The 18,684-nt window shown below is 42.8% G+C and overlaps 1 protein-coding gene across 2 annotated transcripts in view; it reads right to left on the bottom strand.

Annotated features, from left to right (window-relative positions):
* BRINP1 (BMP/retinoic acid inducible neural specific 1) overlaps nt 1-18,684 on the bottom strand; it is a 176,502-nt gene that overhangs the window by 156,589 nt on the left and 1,229 nt on the right. The window lies entirely within an intron of this gene.

Here is an 18,684-nt window from a genome sequence, read left to right as displayed (position 1 = left end):
AGTACCAATCACGTCATCTGTACAACAGGAAAACGGCCTATCCTTATGACTTTCTGCAGGTTCTGGGTGTGGGGCACAGGAAAAATCATTTCTGAAGGTTTTTACTCACCCTGCACCTGCCAAAGTGACCACACAGGAGCTTCCTGTTACTGGAAGTTTCTGTATCATGAACACCTTTGGCATTTGCTTCCTTATGCTCCCTCTTTTTCTTTTTAAGCCTGCTTTACCATCTAGATGAGCATTTCACAAACTCTAGTCTAGGGACACCTGACATGAACACACCTGGCTGCTTTTCAAAAGATTTTGGTAAAAAAAAGCTCTCCGGGGTTAATAACTTGTGCCAAAGAATCCCTGCAAAGCACGTAGCCATGTCAGTACTGTGGATGAATTTATACTGAGCTGTCCATCCTCTGCCTCTTGGATGTCATCCCCGACAGCTTACACAATCCACATTCCCTTGGTCCCCAAGACCAACCACACAGATGTCCGTTGCTGGATGATCATGGTTTTAACGGGTGCATATATATTCACTACATACATATCCATACATTTACACATCCATGTGTTCTAAGAAATACATCTGAAAAAAAGGAACACATGCATCCCCACATGTCCATGAGCATACAGGTGTGTACGTGTGTGCACACATACACATGCACGCATATCTGTACTCACACATCAGTACACTCAGACCAAAGACATGTAAACAAAGTCTTTAATATAAAGACTCCATTTCAAATACCAGCCCTGGTCACTTCAATTCTCAGAGCCTTAGCTGACACGTCTTCAAAATAGAAACTTTAATACTTACAAGAACTACTTAATAGTTGTAAAATCAAATACATTACCATGCTTGGAAACACTGATTTCATTGTCAGAAACACTGTAGATGCTCAATAAATGTATGTCAAGAGCCACATAATCATTTACATATCTTACCTATTCCACATTCATTTCCACATAATGCTTATCCACATATGAAGGCACATAAGAGCCCATGAATACACTCAAATGCAATTTATACTCGTGTGAAAAGCATTCAGATTCATATTTTATGCGAGCAGCCCATGTATGCATGTGTACACACATGCACGTGCACATGTGCACACACACACAGATTCCATGGCATAAAGCAAAAAACTCTACACGCTCTACACTTCTTTAAGCCAGGTTCTTCCTGTACCTCTCAAAATATACCATTGGATCTGAGGTCCTGTGAGAGAACGTGGAGGAAACAATTACTGCACACAAAATGGATGCCAGGTTTCAAACAAAAAACGTCTTGGCAATAGAAGTCAATACGTCAGAGAAAACATAAGCAAAGACACACATCAACAATAGCTTACCATGTGTATACCAGAGTTATCTCTGAGAAAAGACAGTAAGACTGGATGCTTGAAAGGCCTAGCATGCCAAAGACTTTTCTAGAAACCTTATAGAAGTCCTGTGGAATCACCTATCACTCCCACCCTCCTGAAGTTTACCATCCGAAACAAGACCAATATTTAGGGGACAATTTTCTAAAATGACACCATGGCTAACTTTGGCCCACATGAGTAATGACAGCAGAGATGGTCAGTAAGCAAAGACATGAATTCCTATTTTGCTTTGAGCTTTCTATTAAGATACGTGTTTGCTGTTGGCTTCAGTAAAGTCAACGATCACCCCCACCAAAAGCTTCTATAATGTTCAGAAACTCCATCTGTCTCCACCATCAGTGCCCCTTGGACAATATATTCACCATCAGTGCTCTTAAGCATTATATTTCCTTTATGGCCACCTTCTCTCTGTGCAAAGATTCTTGAGAATGTTTGTATTTTTAATGCTATACTAGTATTTTCCATCAATTGGAAAGGGGGGGGGGTGGACCAAGATAACCATAAAATGCCATTCTCTTCTAAAAGACTCTAATTTCATGATTCTATGATTTATAAGATGTGGTGGTACTAAGAGTTGATTTTTATATTCCATGAATATTACATTCTATGAGTCTAAGAGATTCTGACACTAGTTTTTATTATTCTAAGATTCTCTGATTCCAAGGTTTGATAGATCCTAAAATTCTACAACCATGATTCTAAGATGCCAATATTATAAGAATCTGAGACTTTGAGCCTTCAAATACAAGCCACCATCACCTATGAATGTGATTATCAGACTCTTCCCCATGAGCCAGGCAGCACCTAAGCCAGAGTCAAAGTACCTGTACTTGACTAGGGAAGGCAGAGGGGTTGTGCATAGAAATAAAAATACCCTTCTGAGACAAGAGTTTCTAAGACACATCTCAAAGCTTTCCAAATACCTCCCTTAGCTCAGGCTCTCCTCTTGACTTCATTCTTTTTTTTAATTGTTTAATGTTTTTTAATTTATTTCTGAGAGAGACAGCATGAGCAGGGGAGGGTCAGAGAGAGGGAGACACAGAATCTGAAACAAGCTCCAGGTTCTGAGCTGGCAGTCAGCACAGAGCCCGACGCGGGGCTCGAACCCACGAACCGCGAGATCACGACCTAAGTGAAAGTCAGACACTTGACCGACTGAGCCACCCAGTTGCCCCTCCTCTTGACTCCATTCTATGGCCTACTTAGAGAGAAAATATTTACTGCTAGCCTATAGGTGCCATAGAAGTAGACTCAGCCATTTCTTGCTATTTTATCCCCCAGCATCTAGCACAAGACCTGAACAAAGAGGCTCTCAATAAATATCATGTGCTTGAATGAGTCTGTTGGATTCACTGTAATATCCTTCCTCCCCCTTCCTGTCTCTTACCTCTATGTCTCCTCACCCTTCATCCTGCTCATCTTTCTCTATCATCTCTTTACAGTATGTCGGAACTTCCACCACATAATCCTCGTAGGAACCCAGTGATGTACAGATTATTATCTCCCTTTTACAGATGACAAGCCCGAGGCCAAGAATGACTTGCCAAAGGCCGCACAATTAAAGTGATAGAGAAATGATCCAACCCACATTGTCTGGTTCCAAATTCAGTGCTCCCTCCTTTACTCCATGACTGCCTTATAATCAATGTTCTCAGCAATGATAAAAATAACCATCTTACAAGGCATCCAGAAAACCACGACCTGGACAGAAAGGTTCCTGTTCCTGACTTTAACTCTGAATTCATCTTCTCCATCAACACCAATTCTCATTTCAAGACTTCTAATCATTGAGGGTCTACCACACCCAACTGTTCATTTCATTTTCAAGCTTTCTTTCCTCCTCTTGAGAGTGCTGTACATGGTATGTGTTTATTTTTCAATTAAAGCAAATTAAACTTAATTTTGTTTTGAGACTTTTTTTTTAAAGAATTTCACAGCCCACGGTGAGATAATTGAGACCCTGCTGTTTCTGGAAACGCTATTTAGAGGGAGGAGGACTAGATCTGGCACAACCTTGGAGGAAGCCATCCTTAACCCCTCCCTCCCCTTTGTCACACACCACACTACTTCTCTCTTCTGTCCACTTCCTTAGCACTGCCTTATCCTAGAAGGTCATCCATGTGTCATCTGAACCATAACCAGCCAAAGGGCCCCCGAACCCTGGAACCCCTCCTCTTAGTCTCCTTCTTATCTTAATCCCAGATCTGATCATGTCAATCCTTAAGAGTTATCAACAATTTTCTAAACGGATATTACCTAGTATGAGTTCTAAAGCTTTATATGTTCCAGCCCTAAATTATTTCTCCAGCTTTACCCCTGAGCATATTCTCCAGTCACACTGAGCTACTTCCTGACCCACTGTCCACTGGGAATGCCTTTTCTCTGTCTACCCAACCGGCTATTCAACCTTTGTGGCTCATGCAGACATACCTCGTCCCCATTGCCTCACAAGCTCTATACGTTCTAATTTCAGCAGCAGCTACTCTGTATTATCTCAGTTTGCACATCTGTTTCCTTATCAGACTGGCAGAGGTTTAGATCAGGAAAATGTCGTATTCATCACAGATGGTTCAGAATCTGGAACATAGTAACTCCTTAAAAAGAAATGTGTTTTTGGGAAAAAAAAGAATAGTAAGAAAGCAGGAATAAACTTAAAAAGAGATGAAGAGAGTAAGGAGGGAAAGAAAAATATAGCAAGAAAGTAAGATGATAAAGGCTGAGGGAAGGGAGGGAGGGAGGGAAGAGTGAGGGAGGGGGGAAGGCAGAGAGGGAAAGACAGAAGGAGGGAGTGGAGTTGGAAGGTGAAACTTACATTAAATCGGGGAAACCTCCCTTCTTATCATTCTTTATAATAATTTTCTTAATATGACCAACATCTATGAAATAATACAGACCATCAGAATTGTTTATAAAACATTTTTTTTTCAGGGCGCCTGGGTGGCTCAGTCAGTTAAGCGTCCAACTTCGGCTCAGGTCGTGATCTCACGGTTCATGGGTTCGAGCCCCATGTCGGGCCCTGTGCTGCCAGCTCAGAGCCTGGAGCCTGTTTCAGATCTTGTGTCTGCCTCTCTCTCTGACCCTCCCCTGTTCACGCTTTCTCTCTCTCTCTCTCAGAAATAAATAAAACATTAAAAATAAGAAAGAAAACATTTTTTTCCATAGGCATAATCTGATTTTTCAATGGAAGATATATTTCTCTGGTGTAGAGTTTCCTAAAGCAAGCTATATATAATTATGAATAAGAATTAAATAAAAAATATAGAAAGTTAAATTTTTGCAGTCAAAAAATTTTGAGAAAGCTTGAATTAGCTTGAACTAAAATCTCCTTCGATCAAAAAGCTGTCAGAACGTCAAATTGGCTTACAGGCTTACATTTAGCCTAATTTTTCAAGAAGAGGGTAGATCATAAAGCATCTCCCAAATGTATTTGACCACACAACACATTTTCCCAGGAGTTCTTGAAGAATTAGCACACCATGGGGAAGGACATGAAATGTTCTAGTGAAATGATTGCTGTCTGGGAGTCAGGAGTCTGGGGTTCTTGGTATAACATCTCTATTAACAAAGATTATGGTCTTTGCCATGACGCTCCTTCTGCCAGAGCCTTAGTTCAGCCAAAGCCTTAGTTTTCTTATCTCAAAAGAAGAGGTAGGTTGGACACAATGTTTGCTTCTGGCTCAGTTATAACATTCTATGTTTCGGTGATTAAAAACAAAGAGAGAGAGAGAGAGATTCTTGGTGTCATGTCTTTGTGCCTACCATTTGCTCTACCTGGAATGTCCCCTTTGCCACTTCCACAAAGACAGACCCTCTCTCCAATGCCAACACATGTCCCAAGCCTTTCCAGGCATCCTGAATTAGCATGCTTTTACTCCTAAGGTTTCATTTCCATAAGAGGCTGCCTTGAATATGGCTCATATTTTCTTTAATTCATTTAATCTGTTGATGGCAATTATGTATGTCATATGATGTGATTCCAAAGGCAGCCAAGGCACTGTCTTACAATATACCTTCTGTTCCCACTAAGCCCTGAGGATATGACATATATGGCCCCCAAAGATCTCAGTACAATGACTTAATCTAGGACAAGATCTGCCATGTGTAAGTCCACTTTAGAGACCGTTTGAAGTTTCAGCCAATGACATCAAGTCATTTTTTTAGAGCCTTGGAACTCTTCATTCAACTCTGATACAAAAAGGCAGATAAAGCAGCTGCTTTATTCACAGCAAGGTGGCCGCCAACCTCAACTTCTCAACGCCTCCTACTCCCACAGTGGGCCTTCTTACCCAAAATTAAAAATGACTATGGAGTCAGAACTAAACTCTTCTGATTCCAAGGTGATAGCCATTAAACCCATGCTTTCCATCCAAGTACTAACCAGGCCCAACCCTGCTTAGCTTCTGAGATCAGATGAGATCGGGCGCGTTCAGGGTGGTATGGCCATAGACTAAATCCACGCTTTCCAAATCACAGTACCCAAAGTACAACCAGCACATACAGTGATTCCAGGTGATATAGAGGTGATACAGCTTTTCTTTTAAGTATGTAATAGCTACTTTAACGTGCATTAGAGTGTATAAATCATTTATTTAATCTTTGGTTTTTACCAGGAGCACTGCTCGGGCTAAGGCCAAATAAAAAGAGGTGGGGGAAAACCTGAGTCCAGTTAAATGTGATTTAAGACAAATGACTAAGAAATTTAGCAAACTCTGCATTAAAGCATGTGCCTCTGCTTTCTTCCTACCAAAAACTCCTCCCTGATCCCCCACATCTGACTACTTAAAATGTTAATTACCCAAGCAATGCACATTCATTAAAGAAATATTAGGCAATACAGGTAAGTATAAAAGAGGGACTGAAATTCACTTATAATCTATCACCCAGAGATAACCACTCAAATATCAGGGCACACCTTATACAATAGCAGCTCTACATAATATGTTCTACCTTATACATATTTTTAACATAATAGCTCACCACAAATCTGTCCATGTCAATAAATACGATCATGAGTGTCATATGTTAAGTGCTGGAAGCATACTGCTGAATACTTTATATGTGTGATGCTTGAGTCTCATAGTAAAACTAGCAAGGAGGTACTATAGTTAGTTCCATTTTACAGATCACGTTCCCTGTCTTCATTCCACTTTCTAAAATTCCACTTAAAACTGTGCTCGTCTACCATCATCCTTAGTCACTGTAGATATTCCATTACACAGTTTGGTCCTTTGTTTCTCTTTTTCCCTTTTATCCCAAACACCCCATAAAGTTCCTTCTTCCCATGTCTATGCACATATAATTAACTTACTTCTCAGAATGGGAAATTTCTTAAAATGGAAGGATTTGCACCTTGTTTTTAAAAGGAGGGGCAACTCCAGGGCAGGTCATGATCTCACAGTTCAAGTTCATGAGTTTGAGCCCCGATTTGGGCTTTCTGCTGTCAGCACGGAGCCTGCTTCAGGTTGTCTGTCCCTCTCTCTCTCTGCCCCTCCTCCATGTGCTCTCTCTCTCAAAAATAAATATTTTAAAATATATTAAAAATATTTTTAAAAATAAATTAAAAGAGGGACAGAGATGGCGATAACGGTAGCAACAGAGATGGAAATATGGATCTGCTCCCTCTCTGGCACCTCTTCTCTTCCCCCTCCTCTGCCCCTTGATCACCTCACTGCAGTCAGTTTTCTACCGGTTCTTCAGCTCACCAGGGACAGTCCCACATCAACAACTGTATTCTTCTGCTCTATTCTTGCTGGAATGTTCTTCCCCTAGAGGTCCATCTGGCTGTCTCTCTTGCTTACTACAGATCTCTGCTCTAATGTCTGTATTTCAATGAGGGCTTCCCTTGTTCACTATATAAAACACCATGCCCTCTACTGCCCAGCCACCCTCCATCTATAATTGCACCCATCTCCATCTGACACAGTATAGGTTCACTTGTTTATCTATTTATAAGCTCCAAGAAGGCAGGGGCAAGTCAGCTGTGCTCCTTGCTGCATTAAGAGCTTCTAGGACAGTGTTTGGCACAGAGTACAAAGTAAGGGCTCAGTGAATGGTATCTGTTTGTTTGTTTAAATTAAAGAGTAAAAGCCACATTCTATAAAGAATATATTCATATAGATGTTCACGAATGCTACAGGACAGTGTCTTGTTCCTTGCCTTCTTGCTAAGACCGGATGCTGTCATTCTAAAATAAAATGGCCATTTGGGGGCACCTGGGTGGCTCAGTTGGTTAAGTGTATGACTCTTGATCTCAGCTCAGGTCATGATCTCACAGTTTGTCAGATTGAGCCCCACGTTGGGTTCTGTACTGACAGCATGGAGCCTGCTTGGCATTTTTTCTCTCCTCTCTGCACCCACCCCCACTCTCTCAAGATAAATAAATAAATTTTTTAAATAGCCATTTTGATGATGCTATATGGTATCACATTGCTATTTTCATTATTTGGCTGCTAGGGAACCTGAATATTTTGGCTTTTTAACTAGGTTTATTGGCCATGTGTGGTCCCCATTCCATGTTTAGCTGTAAGTTCCACCCCCAGATCACATTCTGACAGTAGATGATTGGTATCTGTTCTATTGGCCCATGTTCTATTAAGAAGGAAGGAAAAGCCCGACTTGGACATTTCCCACTGTATCTGTTGTTTTTCTCCTTAATACCAATATTCCTTTCTTTATACATGTGTGTGTGCCTGCATGTGTGTGTGTAAAGAGAGAGAGCTCTCAGATTATATATATATATAAAAATATATATATATAATATACCATTATATATATATACACCATTATATATATATACACCATTATATGTATACCATTATATATATATACAACCATTATATATATATATATATATATACACATACATATATATATATATATATATATATATGCATATATACCATTTCTCTTGCAGCATCTGGCTGTAACAATCTGTGCCACTTCTACCCTGCTATTTCCTGAGATGCTTTCAAAAATGCTATGGTTTTCAGAGGTGGCTTGGGTGATTCTATTCCCAAGAAACAAGTAACATCTTGGTCCTTGGCTCTGGCTCAGAGCTAGAAAGTAGCTTTTCTATAACTACTGTTCCTGGTCTGAGCAGCATTTGAACTCTCAAAACTTAAGGGTACAAATAAACACACTAAGCTAAGGTTTCCTGCAGAGGCATTGTGAAGTTAAATTGCTATTTTAAGACGCTATGAAGTTGGCAGCCAGAAAGCACTGGAAGAGTGGAAGATATTCACGATGCTGACAGATAAAGAAGGAGAAAAAGCAAAATGCAGGTTATTAAGGAGATTTAAGAAGCCTCCCTCCAGTGACACCATTTATAACATCTCCTGGAACTTGCAAGATAGATGCCTTTCTCATTTAGGAGTCTACAAGACCAGGATTGAGGGCAGGGCCTGCGTGACGGAATGGTTGAAGATTTGGGACAACAGACCTGGCCTAAGACAATAGAGACAAAGCAGCAATAATCAACCTTGACTTGGGGAGGCCACAAAGCCGCTAAGGGCTGGACAATGCCTTAGATGCGTAGATGGAGAGAGGGCAGTTCAATGAATGGATGTTAACACTCAGTGTCTGCTGACACAGGTTTGAAACCTGCTGCTATCATTTATTACATATCTTAGGGCAAGTCCTTTTGCTCGGAGCCACAAGGTCCCCATCTGGAAAATGGGGAGAATAAACACAACTTTACAGTGAGACTATAAAGGCTAGAGGAGATAAAACATGTCAAGACATGCAAGCATTTGGTGAAATACATGATAAAAAGGAGGATGAAGGGAACCAAGAGGAGGGGCAGGTTAATATGGTTCACACAAGAGCATGAAGCATGCCGTCAAGCACATTTTCCCATAGGCACCTGCTAAACATTTGGTCACACAGCTTAGAAAACCAAATCAAGAGATATAAGGACATGGGATACAGGGGCAGGGGGTTAGAACCAACTCAGATACAGTTTGATGTGAACGAGGAAAAAGTTGATATGTAAACAAGTGACAGAAACTTCTGGACTCTATTGAAGTTGATTTTCAGCTCTGATGGCCAATGATCCTGTATCTACCTCTGATATCTGATCCACAGGAATACAGAGAATAAAAACATCTGCCTCAGCCATTTTACTTTTATTATTATTGGGGTTTTTTTTGAGAGAGAGAAAGAACTTGTGAGCAGAGGACAGGGGCAGAGTGGGATAAAGAGAGAGAGGACCTTAAGCAGGTTCTATGCCCAGTGAGGAGCTCAACGTGGGGCTCCATCTCACGACCATGAGAGCATGACCTGAGCCAAGATCAAGAGTTGGACACTTCACTAACTGGGCCACCCAGGCACCCCAGTCATTCTATTTTTATATTCTTCCATGCTTTTTCCTACACTCTCAATCTCTCCCCTACTGCTGGAATCACATTGCCATGAGGGGGGATTGGTTAAAATAATTGAGCAGGCTCATTTGCAGGGTCGTGCTTCAAACTTGGGAATAATCTCTTTCCTCCAGAGCACTCCCAGTTAGAGAACATACTTGTAGGCATGGGCAACATTTAATCTAATGCAACCGGGTACAGTAATAATAACAAGTAATAACAGTTCATGTTTGTATCATGTGCGCGATCTGTCAGCCATTATTCAAAGCACTTATCATATTGACTCATTAAAACCCACAATCTCTCTCTGAGGAGTCAATATGGTCATCTTCATTTTGTAGATGAGGAAACGGACACGGGAACATTAAGTTATCTGACTCAGGTCACAGTGCTGGACAGTGGCAGAGTTGACATTCAAACTCCAGTGTCCAACCTTTCACCCACTACACTTTTAAATCAGACAGAAGTAGTCCAAACCCTCCACACATCATTGATTCCATGTGTGGCCTTGGACAAGCGGCACCCCTGTGCTGTGCCCCGGTTTCCTCATCTCTAGAACAAGGATAATAGCACCTATGTGTGAGCTCATTGAGATTATTCAACAAGACGTCTATATGACATACTCTGTATAGCACAAAGGATATACGACATCCTTAGCACATACACTTTCCCCTCCAAGAATGGCTTTGTTACTGTGACATTTCAGCTAAACATTGTGGGTGAAGAGTGTTCCAATATCCCCTCAAGTCCCATCCTACATCCTACCTAAATGTATAATTCCCACCATCAGAAATAAGGGGACAATGCAGGTAAAGCTGTGGCTAAACTAGCAGTATTTTCAGGAATCCTTTGTAAGGCTTCACTGGATGTTGAATGATACTGTCATGTTGATATGCACTTGAAATAAAATTCTTTATGAACGCTCTCAGCCCTCCTCGCTTTGGCCATCTCTGGCAATGGCATTTGATGAGGACCACTTCATTTCAGAGTCTTGCCTCCAAAATCTGTCTCAACAGAAAAACCACTGCCACCCCCTGCCAGGTAATCTACTTTTTGATCTTTCCCCTACATTCCCAAACATAGCAAAGTACTGATTTTCTTTTCTTTTCTTTTTATTTATTTATTTATTTATTTATTTATTTATTTATTTATTTATTTATTTTTAGAGAGTGTGTGATCAGTGGAAGGCCAGAAGGAGAGAGAGGAGAGAGAGAGAGAGAGAGAGAGAATCCCAAGCAGGCTCCATGCCCAGTGCCAGACATAGGGCTTGATCTCACTACCCGTGAGATCATGACCTGAGCCAAAATCAAGAGTCCAATAGTTAACCGACTGAGCAAACCAGGCAGCCATGATTTTCTTTTTTTAATGGCCTTTCTGCTTTGTCCAGATGTTTGTTTGTTTGTTTTTTAATTTTTTTGGTGTTTATTTATTTTTTAAATTGTTTTTAATTTCTTTAAAAAAAATTGATTTCTGAGAGACAGAGAAAGAGACTGCATGAGCAGGGGAGGGTCAGAGAGAGAGGGAGACACAGAATTGGAAGCAGCTCCAGGCTCTGAGCTAGCTGTCAGCACAGAGTCCATTGCAGAGCTCGAACCCACGAACCGTCAGATCATGACCTGAGCCGAAGTCAGACGCTTAACCAACTGAGCCACCCAGGCACCCCTGGTTTTTATTTATTTTTGAGACAGAGAGAAACCAAGCATGAGCGGAGAAAGGGCAGAGAGAGAGAGAGGGAGACACAGAATCAGAAGCAGGCTCTAGGCTCTGAGCTGTCAGCACAGAGCCTGATATGGGGCTCGAACTCACAGACAGTGAGGTCATGACTTGAGCCGAAGCCAGATGCTTAACCAACTGAGCCCCCGAGGCTCCACGGTGCAGATGTTTTTATAGCACCAGCCAGGAATTCTTATAGGTCCTCCTCCTATCTTGTGCCTCTAGACTCAGAGCCCATCAAATCCTATCCACTACCATGCAAACTGAAACGTACTTACTTAGGGCAGATGTCTCCATTACAGTTCTCGGAATGCTCTTCCAAGTTAACCTCTGGGCTTCTGGAGTCTATAGGAATTCCAAAGCCCACTGGAATTTCATCTGCTTCTTTGGACTGCTAATTCCTAGAATGGAGATGTGTGAACCGACCGCTTGGAAGCAATCATATATCTTAGATGTCTGCCCTTCCTCCATCTGAATCAGCTCGGAATCTGTAACTCAGCTGCTCCACATTACCCCCAAGATCCATTATTTCTCACAGAGGTTCCCACGGGCTCATTTGCAGGACCTGTGAAAGGCTAGATGAATTATATCTCAGAGACCCCTCCGGGCCAATATTGGGTTAACCCTTACAAAGAGTTCTAGCTGTTTGGATGGGTCATTTACTTGGAGCCCTGCCGCTTCGACCTTTGCAGTTTACACAAAAACGATTTCATCTTGCCTTTGTTAATTGCCTTATGAATCTACCTCCTCACCAGAGGGGGGATACAGTCTCCTAGCATCTCCCAAAGTGGCCCGACATCGCTGTATGCATCCCTGCACCCTGTGAGAAAACCTCCACACACTGAGGACAAGATTTGCTCAGGATGATATATTTTGTGTCTGCACTGGGTTTCTATCCCCATGTGTGTCCTCCACGGGGTAGCAGACAGGCCCAGTAATTTACCCCTCTTCACTTTCTCAAACCCAGTCGTGTCCAATCTGTTCTCCTTAAGGCCACCTGCAATCTCTGAAACACAGTTCCTTTGAGATACAAAGATCCCCTTCACCCTCATATGAAAAAAAGAAATTAATTTCATGTTTCCTCAGCCTCATTATCTTCTTAATTGTCTTCTTGGCCCCCTCAGTAGCAAGGACTGTCTATGGATTTCCAGGCAGCCTTTTTAGGCTACTGTGTTCCAGGAGGGCAGTGGATTCCGTGCTACCACTTAATCACTCTGATGTTAAGAGTTGTGATAGTGGTGCATCTATCCCACTCAACCAACGTGGCTTGAGTCACATTCAATGCTCTGAGGTATGACCTCCTTTTGATTTGCTCATTTTTGAGAAGATATCTAAACATTATGATGAAGTATGACCATCGTGTGTGTCTCTCCATGTTTTCGTAAAACCTTTGTCCTGCATTATTCCACTGAGCTAAGGTAAATCCTTCAGTGAGATGGGCCAGTGTTTGATCCTTTCCGATGTGCAGAAGGCGAACCCAGAGAGGGACAGATATGTCCTTAAGGTGGTCCAGATATACAGTGATAGACGCCGGGACTACAACTGGGGGCCTTGAGCCCATGTGAAATTTAAAACGAATGGAGATATAAAGTGAAAAGATAAAGACTCTCATCTCCAGACCTTACAGTCACTGCCATCTTTCTCCTCTTCCTCACCATCACTACCACCATCACATCATCTAATCTTCACCTTCCCCAAACTCTCACAGAACTTCTGAAATGATGGTTGATCTACTATGAACAATCATTATGGATTTGCAGACCTCCTCTGTTCACTTTTCCCCACCTGGCAGGATTCATCACCTTATCTACCGGACCATTTTGTTCAAGGCCTTTCCAAGACAAGATACCCAATAAATATCTGGTGATCCAAAATGATTCTGGCTTTCATTTTGTTTTGCCAGACTTACTTCCCACTACCTTCTCTCTAGGTATTCATTCTCTTCCTCTTTTTCTATTCATTTCCCGCTCTCCCATTCTCCCCATCCCTTTGGAGCTGGGTATGTCCAGAGTGTGCAGTACCTAGGGCAGGACTAGAAATTCAGATGAGCAGAACTTACTGAAATGATTGATTAAAAATGGACAAGATGAGGAACACCTAGGTGGCTCAGTCAATTAAGCATCGTACTCTTGATTTTGGCTTGGGTCATGATCTCAGGGTGGTGAGATTGAGTCCCATGTTGGGCTCTGCATTGAGCACGGAGCCTGATTAGGATTCTCTCTCTCTCTCTCTCTCTCTCTCTCTCTCTCTGTCTCTAACTCACTTTCACTCTCCCTCTCTCTCTGCCTCTTCCCTGGACATGCAAACGAACATGCATGCTTTCTCTCTCAAAGAAAAAGAAATCGACAAGATGGAAACTTGTCGAGGGTACTTGATGCTGAATTTCTCTCAGTCTCCACACTCTTTCCATCACAGTTCTCAGGTTGCTCACTCCCCAAGCACGGACATTTTTGGGGGGGGAGGGCTATTTCTAGATGTTTTATTACCGCATCTTTTATAAGACCTTTTGATCTGGTCTCTATCTACCTTTCTTATGTCCACCTCATGACATTCTCCTTCTCACTGGAAAGCTCCAGCCATACAATCACTTGGATCTCCTAAGCTTACGTATGGTTAGTGACTTCATCTTTGTTGTCTCTGCCACATGGCTGGCTTCTCCTCACTTAAACCAGCTCTTATAACACGACCCCAGAGAAGTCTCTCCTGACCACCCTATCTAAAGCTACACCATGCACAGTCCTTTCTAGCCTATTACCCCAAATTATTTGCATGACATTTGCTATTATGTAAAATTATTTTGCTCATCTCTTTGTCTACCATGTATTATCCATCTCTTCCTGCTAGACTATGAGCTCCATGAAAAAAAAGGACCATGCTCATGCTACATTTCTAATGTCCATATCTGTGCTATTCCATAATTCCCTACTCATCACAAACAGCTATTGAAATTAAAATTAAAATTAGATTAAATCTAAAACTCAGTCCATCAGTAACACTAGCCACATTTCAGGTGCTTAGCAGTCACATGTGCTTAGTGGCTACCATAATGCATAGCACAGAGAACATATCCCTTTACCTCAGAAAGTTCTACTTGATAGCACTGGTCTAGAGCAATACTTGGGAAATGGTTATCTCCTAATAAATATTTGTTGAATAAATGAATGAATCAATGACCTTTTTAATCCTCACTCGATTTTAGGTCACCCTCCCCTTTTTGGGGTTCTAAGCCCTGTAAGTGCGATCAACTAGAGAAAGCCAAGAAAACAACATCCAGCTTAGTGAGAGGGCCCCCAAAAATTGCAGGAGCCAGAACTGTGGAAATAGGTCCTTCTGGTCTGAATGAGAACATTTGTGGTGATATGATTATGCTTCCACAATATGGGAAGATCTAATATTAGAAGAGAATTATGCTTGTGTTGTATGATTTGAGAGATGTATGGATAAAAAGCAGGTTTAGGGTCAGAGTGAGAACACATCCTAACAACGCTCTCCCTATACAACATAGGGTGGTTTGTGTGATAGTAACTTCACCATTGCTAAAAGTGTTAAAGATGAGACTGAGTGGACATGTGTTATGAGTATTTCAAAGGGCATTCTTGATTCTTGAGTAAGGAGAACGATCTAGTTATTCAGAAACCTTAGAACACTGAGAGTCTTTGATCAATGACTCCATGACTCCCTCATAACATCAAGTTCAAAGAGCCAATACTATGTTCTCAGCTATACTAGAATCTGTTGAACAACCCAGTCCCATTGGCCATCCACAACGGTTACCATTAACTCCGTGGTCCCCCAGAAAGAGTTGAGATGCTGAAGCCACAGGAAATTAGGTTCCACTTCTAGCTGTGCTGATAGTGTGACCTTGGGCAAGGGACCTAGCCAGCATGAGTTTCACTTTCTTCTTCTGTAAAAGGACTATGTCTGCCTCACTGGATGGAAAGGAAGATTAAATGAGAAGAAAACTAAAAATGCTGGAACGCAACAGGGCAATGTTTATTCCAAGTAGGACGTAATTTCACCCATCTGTATCATCATCGATATACCTCTATTGATGGTGTTAGTGGCAGGATTTGAAACCATGATTGTATTGTTTTGTGTGAACATGAAACAATCATCAGAAAGAGAAAGAGTAAGAGAGAGAGGGAGGGAGACATGACAGCTATTATTGAGCCTAGACTCAAATAGCAAACATTGACAGAGCAACTACTATGTGTCAATCCCTGGGGATATATATATAAATACTCCTACAAAGACCCTATTGAAGAGACATATATCCTTGGAGCTACAAAACAAGCCAAACAGAGATACAAGCTAAAATAGAGTTTCAGGCAAAATTATATGAAAGAACAGGGGAGAAAGAGATTTATTCCAAAATAAGACTTCGGGAAGACTTCTTGGCAGGGTCATTTGAGCTGGATGTTAAAATACAGGATGTGACAAAGTAGAGGCTGAAGCTGAGGGATGGAGGAGAGAAAGATAAAGGTACTCCTTGCATATGGGGCTAGAATGGAAAACATGAGCGGGGATCATTTGGAGAACGACATTTGAAAATGTGCCTTCTCCACATGACCCCCATCTTGCCTTTAATATGATTACTAGACATTCAGCAGTAATTTATTAATCTTGGGATTTCAGCAAGGGGAATGCAGGGAGAGAAGGACAGGGTTATGTCTAAACCTTAGCAGCCTGTTCAGGTGGTATGTACTCGTGATTTCATCTATGGAATTGTGAGGGGGCGAGCTAGAGGGTGTCAATCAGAAAATGTCTCCTCACACAACCAAAGGCCCCTTGGGCAAAGACCTTCCAGAGAAACGGAAGACTCTGTGGCCAATAGCATAAACTCTTGCAAGCACGAAGACATTTTACTTGGACTGACCAGGGGAGAGGGTTTTTTAAAGTCCCCACCTGTACCATTTCAAATATATTCATCGCAGCCTGAGCTGGGCCATGGAAACTCAACAGGGGCCCAACAGCTGATTTGGAATCTCGGAGCCAGTTCTCCTTGGTTGAAATGGAGTCACAGCTCCCCCTTCTGGGAGCTAACGTGCCATCCAGCCTCGGAAAAGCCTGCGTGGAAAGGCTCTATTGCAGATGGGCCTGAAACCCCCATGTTTTTCTCAGTGCTCGCCTGCGCCCCAAAATGAGCATCTAGGAGTCTGGGATCACTTTTGCGTGGGCTTGGCTCTGACTTCTCGAGAGCCTCTCCTTCACAGGGATTTATATTTCCCCTTCTCCAGGATGATGAGTCCCAGTCTTTGTGTGGGTGATGCCTTTATATAGGGGAACACAATTTGGTGCGGAGGTTGAAATTCCCTTTTGGGGACTATAGCAAGGAGAAAAGGGTTCTAAATCTGCAATGTGCACACGTGTGTATGAGTGCATGTATACATGTGTGCTTGGACATGTTCCTGTGACTGTAGTATGCATAATTGTATAGGGCAGGATTCTCACTAATAGAAAGAAATTAATTTGCCTGAAGTATTTGCATTGGTAAATGGGTGTACACTTGACTCTCTGGAAAGCAAAGAATTCTTTAATAAAGAACTCAGGTACAGTCCGATGCTCTGTTGGATTCTGTCTACCGGTCATAGTCAGTACTGGGTCCCTGCCTGTGTGTAATTCTCTGAAGGCGCCGGAGAAGGAGTGAGTGAGTGTGTGTGTGTGTGTGTGTGTGTGTGTGTATCTGTCTGTCTGTCTAGTGGGGAGAGTGATTGAGGCATTGGATCCTTTCTCTCCAGGGTCATGTTTACAGATGGAGCACCTCTGAAATGGGAAGTCTGATGATGGAAGACAGTGACTGCCTTGGGTGGGAGCATCGTGGCCGGTTGGGAGTGGGGAACAATGCATAGTCCCCAGGGAGTGTGGTGGAGTGGATAGGACATTGATCTGGGCGTCAGGCATCAGAGATTCTAGCCCCGGGCACACCATGAACTTGTTAGAGAATGTTGTGGAATTCTCATCCCCTCTCTGGGCCACAGAGTCCTGCCTGTCTGTTCTTTAATATTCCTTCCAGCTTTAATTGTCTATGAATTGAAAAAGAGATAAAACGAGAGAGGTTCCCAACACAGGGTGCCCTCCTCTGACTTTGCATCCCCACACAAAACGAACCAGGGGCCCTGCTGTGACAAGAGTTTCCCGAAGCAGATTCCTGGTGGCCTTGTGAGGGCTGCAGCCTGAGGTATCAGCCTCTGGCCAGAGAGTCGTGTGTCTGCAAGTGCCTGCAGGTAACACCGTCACCCACCCGCCAGGGCAGGTTCTTACAAACACATGTTTGCTTTTATCTGGCCTCAGAAGCTGTACACGCGCACGCGTACACACACACACACACACACACACACACACACACATTTTTAAAATGCAATTATATTTCTACTTTCCTTTTCCCCAAAAGGTCTTTTCAGTGGCTCCATGCCAGCTGGGGCAGACGAGAGGCTGTCCCAGCATCTCAGCCCTGGTCCTCCGCTAGCTTCCGTGCCTGGCGGCAGAACGGCTGCCTCTTACCTTGGGAAAGTAACAGCTGCCGAGTCTGGAAGCCATGCTAACAGCAGTAAAACTCAGCATTTTTGCTGAGTAGGGCAAGCCTTTAAGAGGCAGCCAGGAATCAAATCAATGGCTGGCCCCAGAGTCCAAGCCCAGCAGGACATGGACAGGGTGGCCAAGGGACTTACCAACAGAGCCTCCTGGGAGGTGGAGGAAAGAGAAAAGAGAGACTTGACCCAAACTGTCTTCCTTACTGACATTCTCCCCACCGCCCGGGTGCCCTTGGCAGTATTTTGGAGCCAAGCAAGAGATGTGAGGTGCAAATCGATAGCAGTTTAAGTCAATTATCGCCACATTCTGCCATGAATTCCCCACCCACAACCCTTCCCAAATTGTAGATCTCCCTCAGTACTGAAACACACACACACACACACACACACACGCGTGCGCACGCGCATGTGTGCGTGCGCGCACGCACACACACACACACAATCTCTCTGCTCTCCAATCTTCCTCCTAACTCCAGTGGAGCCATGAGGAGGCACAGTTAAGGAAAAGATTCTCTTGGGGCTTCCCAAGCCCCTCTGAAATGGGGAAGGGAAGGAGGAATCTCTTAGGGAAGTGCCCCATCCATCTCCTTCCACATTACCCAGAGCTGCCCCCAGATGAAATTTTCCAGGCGACCCTGTGTAGCTGTGATGGATGAGCAGGTCTCTGAGGGCTCTCCTCCTTTCCCTTTAGGGGGGTACATGCAA

This window comes from Hyaena hyaena, unplaced genomic scaffold, assembly GCF_003009895.1.
Source record: "Hyaena hyaena isolate Hyena2069 unplaced genomic scaffold, ASM300989v1 scaffold_90, whole genome shotgun sequence".
Taxonomy (NCBI): Eukaryota; Metazoa; Chordata; class Mammalia; order Carnivora; family Hyaenidae; genus Hyaena; species Hyaena hyaena.
The sequence above is the reverse complement of the archived record's forward strand: the minus strand, read 5'-3'. Positions and strand labels throughout refer to the sequence as shown.